This window comes from Nicotiana sylvestris, chromosome 1, assembly GCF_000393655.2.
Source record: "Nicotiana sylvestris chromosome 1, ASM39365v2, whole genome shotgun sequence".
In the NCBI taxonomy this organism is placed as follows: Eukaryota; Viridiplantae; Streptophyta; class Magnoliopsida; order Solanales; family Solanaceae; genus Nicotiana; species Nicotiana sylvestris.
Genome location: NC_091057.1, coordinates 15,698,139 through 15,704,888, shown reverse-complemented (window position 1 = coordinate 15,704,888; position 6,750 = coordinate 15,698,139).

Genomic DNA, 6,750 nt, shown 5'->3' with positions numbered 1-6,750 from the left:
TGGGTCAATAATAACCCGCTCAAATGAGGCATTTGAGAAGGGCTCGGTTGCCAGTATGGGAACCACAGTGGTCTTCATGTACCTCCTCAAGGACGCGTCTTGTTTGGTTCGGCCATAGGCATTTTGCCAAGGGGCCTCCAAACATTCTTTTGAATAGGTCATGGTTTATGATGATGTACATGGCCTCTTGCATTCAATGATTTTTGGCTTCTTCTTTGTCTAATGAGAGTACTCCCTCCTACAAATATGTTATAATACGGTTGCATCAGTCCCAAGTCAAATTTACAGAGTGTACCACAAGTTGGTCTATTGATGAGTGGAGGAGGGTGACCAAGTTTTCTTTTGTAATATCTTTGGTGGCCGCTGCTAACTTGGCGAGGCCATCTACCTCGATGTTTTGTGCTCGAGGTATCTGGTCGAGTTGACAATCATCGAACAAGTAGCAGTTTATGAATTTCTGCCTGGTACTTTTGTAGCCTCAATTCTTTGATTTGGAAAGTCCACGTGACTTGGTTGATGACAAGTTGTGAGTCACATATGAGGATGACTCATCGTGATCCGTATTTGAGATCTAGCTTTAGTCCTGCAATTGCGGCCTCATACTTAGCCTCATTGTTAGTCATATCGGGGCATTGTATAGATTGGCGGATGACTTCGCAACCTCGAGTACGAGTCCCAATCTAGATCCTGATGTGTTGGATGTGCCATCGGTGTATAGGACCCATAGGTCGAATAGCTCGGGAAAGGTACGAGTAGTTTTTGCTCGACCTCGGGCCCACTTATCCAATATCCCCGACAGTTTGAGCTTATGTAGGGTGCTCCTTAGGGGGAAGGTCGTCACCACCGATATGGTGTGGCATTGAAAGTAGGGTCTAAGCTTTCATGAAGCTACGACCAATGCCAAGGCTAACTTTTCGAGGTGGGGGTACCTTGTTTAGGCATCGACTAGGGTTTTGTTGATGTAATAAATTGGGGATTGCATACCTTTTGTTTTTACGGACCAATACTGCACTTACTGCGACCTTCGACATGACCAAGTATATCAGGAGGCGTTAGCTCGTTTCTGCTTTGGCCAGTAGCAGGGGCGAGGACAAGTATGCCTTTAGTTCTCTTAAGGCCTCGATACATTCTGAATTCTACTGGAGCTCGTTGTCCTTCTTCAGCATGTTGAAGAATTTGTGGCACATGTCGGAGGATCGTGAGATGAATCTCGACAGGGCAGCTATACTGTTTGTCAGTTTTTGCACTTGTTTCTTGCTGGTTAATACTTTAGGTATTCCCTCAATGGCTTTGATTTGGTCGGGGTTGAACTCGATGCATCTTTGTGATACCAAGAAGCCGAGGAACTTTCCCGAAGTTACATCGAAGGCACATTTTTCGAGGTTCAGCTTCATGCCGTATTGCCTTAGTATACCAAAGGCCTTTTTCAGGTGTTCGATATGGTCCTCCTTCCTTTTAGATTTTACCAATATGTCGTCTATATAAACTTTCATTGTTTTGCCGAGTTGGTTCTTGAACATCTTGGTGACTAACCTTTGATAGGTCACCCCTGCGTTCTTCAACCCAAATGGCAAGACTTTGTAACAGTACGTTCCCTGATGGGTGATGAAAGTAGTATTTTCCTAGTCTTCCTCTTCCATGAGGATTTGGTTGTAACTTGAGTAGGCATCCAATAAGCTTAGCAACTCTTGCCCTGCTGTTGTGTCGATGAGCTGATCGATATGAGGCAATGGAAAGGAGTCTTTCGGGTAGGCCTTGTTAAGGTCCATGAAATCCACGCACATCTACCACTTCCCATTTTTCTTTTTCACCATGACTATATTGGCGACCCATTGGGGTATTTTAATTCTCGAATGGAACCGTTAGCGAGTAGTTTATCCACCTCATCGCTAATAGCCTCATTGATTGCAGCGTTCAATTTTCTTCTTACTTGTCGTACATGGGGTAGAGTAGATCGATCAACTTGTGTGTGGGGATACCTAACATATCTGCATGGGAGAAAGCAAACAAATCGACGCTATCAATTAGAAATTTATAAAATCTACCTGGTTCTTAGAGTTTATGGCCGATGTAAGCCTTTTTACTGTTGTCTAGTTAGACGTGATCGAGGTCTTCTACTATCGACCATGCGGCTTCCACAACGTTGGGGTCCTTGATGACATCTTTTGGTGGGTCGAGTTCGGCCCCCGACTTTTGGTAATTGCTAAGTTTCTGAGTCTGTTCGCCTCAAATGCTTAATATCCCCTACAGAGTAGGGAACTTGATTACTTGATACAAACTGGACGGGATGGCCCTCATGGCGTGTATCCATGGTCGCCCTATGATGGCGTTGTAAGTTGTGTCTTGGTTCTTGACATGGAACGTTGTTTCTAAGGTGATGCCCCCGACCATAACGGGCAGCATTATCTTCCCTGAGGTTTGCTCAACTGCATTGTTAAAACCTGTTAGTGTTATGCAATGTGGTACAATCTTGTCCTCGAGTCTCATTTGTGTGAGAACTCAAGGGTGGATAATACACGTTCCGCTTCCGTCGTCTACCATTATTCTTTTTACATCAGTATTTGAAATATGTAAAGTAATGACAAGAGCATCGAAGTGAGGAAAAGTCAAACCATGGGTATGTGACTTATCAAAGATGATATTGTCTTCGAGGTCATCATACCGTTCGTGGGTGATCGACCGCTTCAGTTTATGTGTGGTAGTAAACTTCAAGTGGTTTATCGATGCTTCATTGCCCCCACCGATGATCATTTGGATGGTGTGGGCGGGGGAGGGTGGTTTTGGAGGGCCTTGGTGTTGTTCTGGTCCGCAACCAAAGTTGGCCCGTCCTCGGTCGCTCATCAGCTCCCTTAGGAGCCCTTGGTGAAGCATGTTCACTACTTCTTGCTATAGTGCTATGCAGTCCTCGGTTTTGTAACCTCGCTCCTAGTGAAATTCATAGAGGTCATTCGACTTTCGGGTACTTAGGTCGGACTTCATTTTTTGTGACCACTTCACCTTTGTGCCAAGTTCTCTAGTGCGTACACTATTTTTGAAGGGGAAATACAAAAATTGTGAGCGGATAAGAGTGGAGGCATACTTCTTTTGTTTCATTGAGTCCTTGTATGCGGCCTGGACGGCCATTCCGTATGTCGAGAAGATGGTGGGATGGTTGTTCTGACATAGGGTTGATGCTTGTATCGGCTGAGGCGTGGACCTGTATGATCTCTTCAACCGTCGTTACGATGGTCTTTCCTCGACTCTGTTTGGAACGATGTTAACTATTGGGTTGGACCGTTGTGGTCATCCTCGTCTGCTCACAACTCGGTGCAATGGGTGTTGTGAATTTCTTCCCAAGTGGTGGGAGGGTATTTTATGAGCATGCTTAATAACTTTCTGGTCGCTCTTGGCCCATTTCTATTCAACCCATTTTGGAAAGCTGCCACCGCCATCCCTTCTGACATATCTGGCAAGCTCATTCTTACCCTATTAAACCGAGCGAGGAAGTCCCTGAGTCCCTCACTAGGCGATTGCCTAATGGTGAATATATCATTCACCCTGGCTTCCGCGTTCTTAGACCCGACATGGGCGGTGACGAACTTGTCAGCCATTTCTTTGAATGTTGTTATTGAATGTGCTGGAAATTGTGAGTACCAGGTTAGGGCTCCCCCCGTCAGGGTTCGCCAAACTTTTTCAGTAACACTGATGGTACCTACTCCTTTTTCGAGTATGTTATTAGAGTACTTGTCAGCCACTCCTCCGGTAATTTTTTCACTGCTGGTGGCGCTTCTTTAGCTGTAGATGTGGAAGCTCCCCTTTCACGTGAAGTGGTTACGCTTCCATGAGGGGGAGGTGAATCACTCCGCCTGGGCGTAGCACTCGGCGTCACATTCTCATTGTCTTCTCTGACATCCTAGTTGATGGTGTTTAAGATGTTGATAGTGACACCCACTATTGCTTTCTATCTTTCATCTCTTTTTCCTGTCATTGTTATTTAGTGCAAACAAGGAAGAGATGGCTGCCCTTTTATGATCTAGAAGAAACTAAAATTTTAACTAAAACCTCCCCACAGACGGCGCCAAATTGTTTGACCAAAAAGTGTTAAGATTTTTGTTAAACTAATTAATGAGGAAATAAAGGGTGAATCTTAGTTAAATATAATAAATTCTAGTTCAAATATTGGAAGATATTGACGAGATAAACAACGTTTGCGAGTATTAAATAGGATATGTGTACTCAATGATTACCAATAAATATTATAACATGAACATGCATTAAATATAGATAATGACAATAAATGTAATAAGAAAGAATCTATAACCCAATTATTATATGATATGGATGATTCTTCCACCTGATAGCAACGTGGAAAGATGAGAAGTGAAGATGGATAAGGAATCTTTGGATCTTGTGAACAAAGATTAAACAATGTGTGCTTGAATAAGATAGTCAGTGAAAAAGACAACTTTTGTATATTCCTTCAGGTCAACCTTTTACAATATGCTCTTATCAAAAAGTCCAGATCCTCCTCCTTGTTCTCTATCACTTCCTATTTATAAGGGATATTCCCAAGAAACCCTAAAAAGTACAAAATAAGGAATATTCCTCGTGTCCATTTTTAAACATATCCTACTGTTATTTCTTTACTCCAATTGCTTGTCCTCGTCAATAATCCTTCTGAGGACAACTCCCTGCTAGTATGACATGGTCGACCCCATCCTCGATCCTATTTATCTACCGTTATCAAATCGACAAATTTAGACCAATACAGTACGTATAACAAAATTTTCACCTTTTATTCTAGATCCTTTTTATCTACCGTTATCAAATCGCCAAATTTAGACCAATACAGTTCGTATAATAGAATTTTCACCTTGTTAGGTATCTTCCTATTGCTTAGCAGTTCTGTATCATTCTCCATTTCAATCATCTTATTTACCTTCTCTGTGTTACATCTTTGTCTATCATGCTAGCTATTCTTTAGGAATATTAAGTCTATATATCTAAATTTTCTTAGGCATCATATCTTTATCATGATTGTCCATATATTTCACTTAAGCCTATAACAAAGTGCGATAAATGGCCAAGATGCCCTAGTAGGTGCTGAGCAGTTCTCCTTATTAGCCAAAGGGTGGCATCTATGTTTGTCTCCGTATTGAATCTTTGTTATCCTTTTATTTTCGTACCATAGACTAGAGATCCAAGAAATGTGAGTATAACAAACTTGTGTAACTTCATGGCTGAAATTAGTGGCATCATCAATAGTTTCATTGCATTGTTGTGAAATTCTAATCATAAGCCTCTTTGTGTTTGCTGAATTGCTTAAGTGATTAAGTTACTTTTTATCTGAGAGGTATTACGTATTGATTCATATGCAGTAGCTTTGAGTTGGTTGCAAAGGAGTTTACTAAATTTCATTGTGGTTTGAAGCGTGGAGATGTTGTCGGAATTGTTGGGTTTCCAGGTTTGGACTCTTTAGATCCTGTTAGTTTATAGCAGATTTTCTCCATGGTAGTTCTGGTTTTGATGTTAAAAAACAAGTTGTGCATGGTGAATACAAAACATTTTCTTGTGTTTACATGCATTAGGTTTCTGGATTTCGCCATAGTTTCTTACATCAAATATTGATGTCTGCACTGTAAAGATCCCAAGCTACAGAAAATGATACCACTTATCTTTAGGTTTGGTAACATATTTTTCTAATTCTTCCTACCTCATACATCCCAAATCATTTGTAGTGTTATCTCATTGTCTTCGTTTGTTGCCACGGCAGAAAACTGAAGCACGGGTCCTCGAAAGTGGCCAAAATCTAGAAATGATGGGTTTTCAATATCTTTGTCTTATATTTTGATGATCTAACAAACTTACTGTAAAGAACCAGATAAGGAACCTGACACACTTGGTACACATTTCTAATGAATGAATTCCAGCCAAAACTCCAGCTAATGTGAACTACTGCAAGTGTAGAAAATAGTGAAACAAAACAGGGACCCGATCCCTTGTGTTTTCCTAACAACAGTACGAAAGTCAACTGTGCACAGCTAGAAAGTGACTGCCAAAGAAATAGTGCACACAATGCAGCAGTTTTGCAGTCACTTGTCCTTTGACCAACCAAGTGCTTACATCATTCAAGTGATGTCATCAAAGCCATTTTAACAAGAGTATTACAACAAAACATCACTTGAACATTTGAGAATTCACTTCAAGTATTCAAGCCTACTGAGACAATGAACTTAATTCTTAAGAGCCTGAAGAACAAAGTTAAACAATAGTACGGACCAATTCCTAAATCCAGTATTTTGTTATCCTTAGTTGAGTTGTAACTTTGTAATTGTTCTTATTGTAATTCCTAAATTGCTTAGCTAGAAGCGTTACTTAGGAACCTTTGTAAAAACCATAAACCCTTTGTGTTTGTATCGTGACTAGAGTTAGTCATGAGTTGAAGTCTTTGTAATAGGTGTATTGCAAAGTGGCTTGTAATAGGTGTATTATGAGTTAGTGAGGGATTAAGAGTTTAATTCCTAGATTGCATAGGTTGTAATCTAAAAGTTGCTCATAGTGAAGTTGAAATACTACAAGTGTAGGTCGTGGCTTTTTATTCCCTTGAACAGGGATTTTTCCACGTAAAACTCCCTATCTTATTTACTTACTATTTTATTAGTATTCTCAGTGGAAACTCATAGAGGACCTAGTACTCTATAGTTTGGTAGACTCATATAAACTATCAATTGTTATTAGAGTGGGTTCCTCCTATCATGCTAACACCTAGGA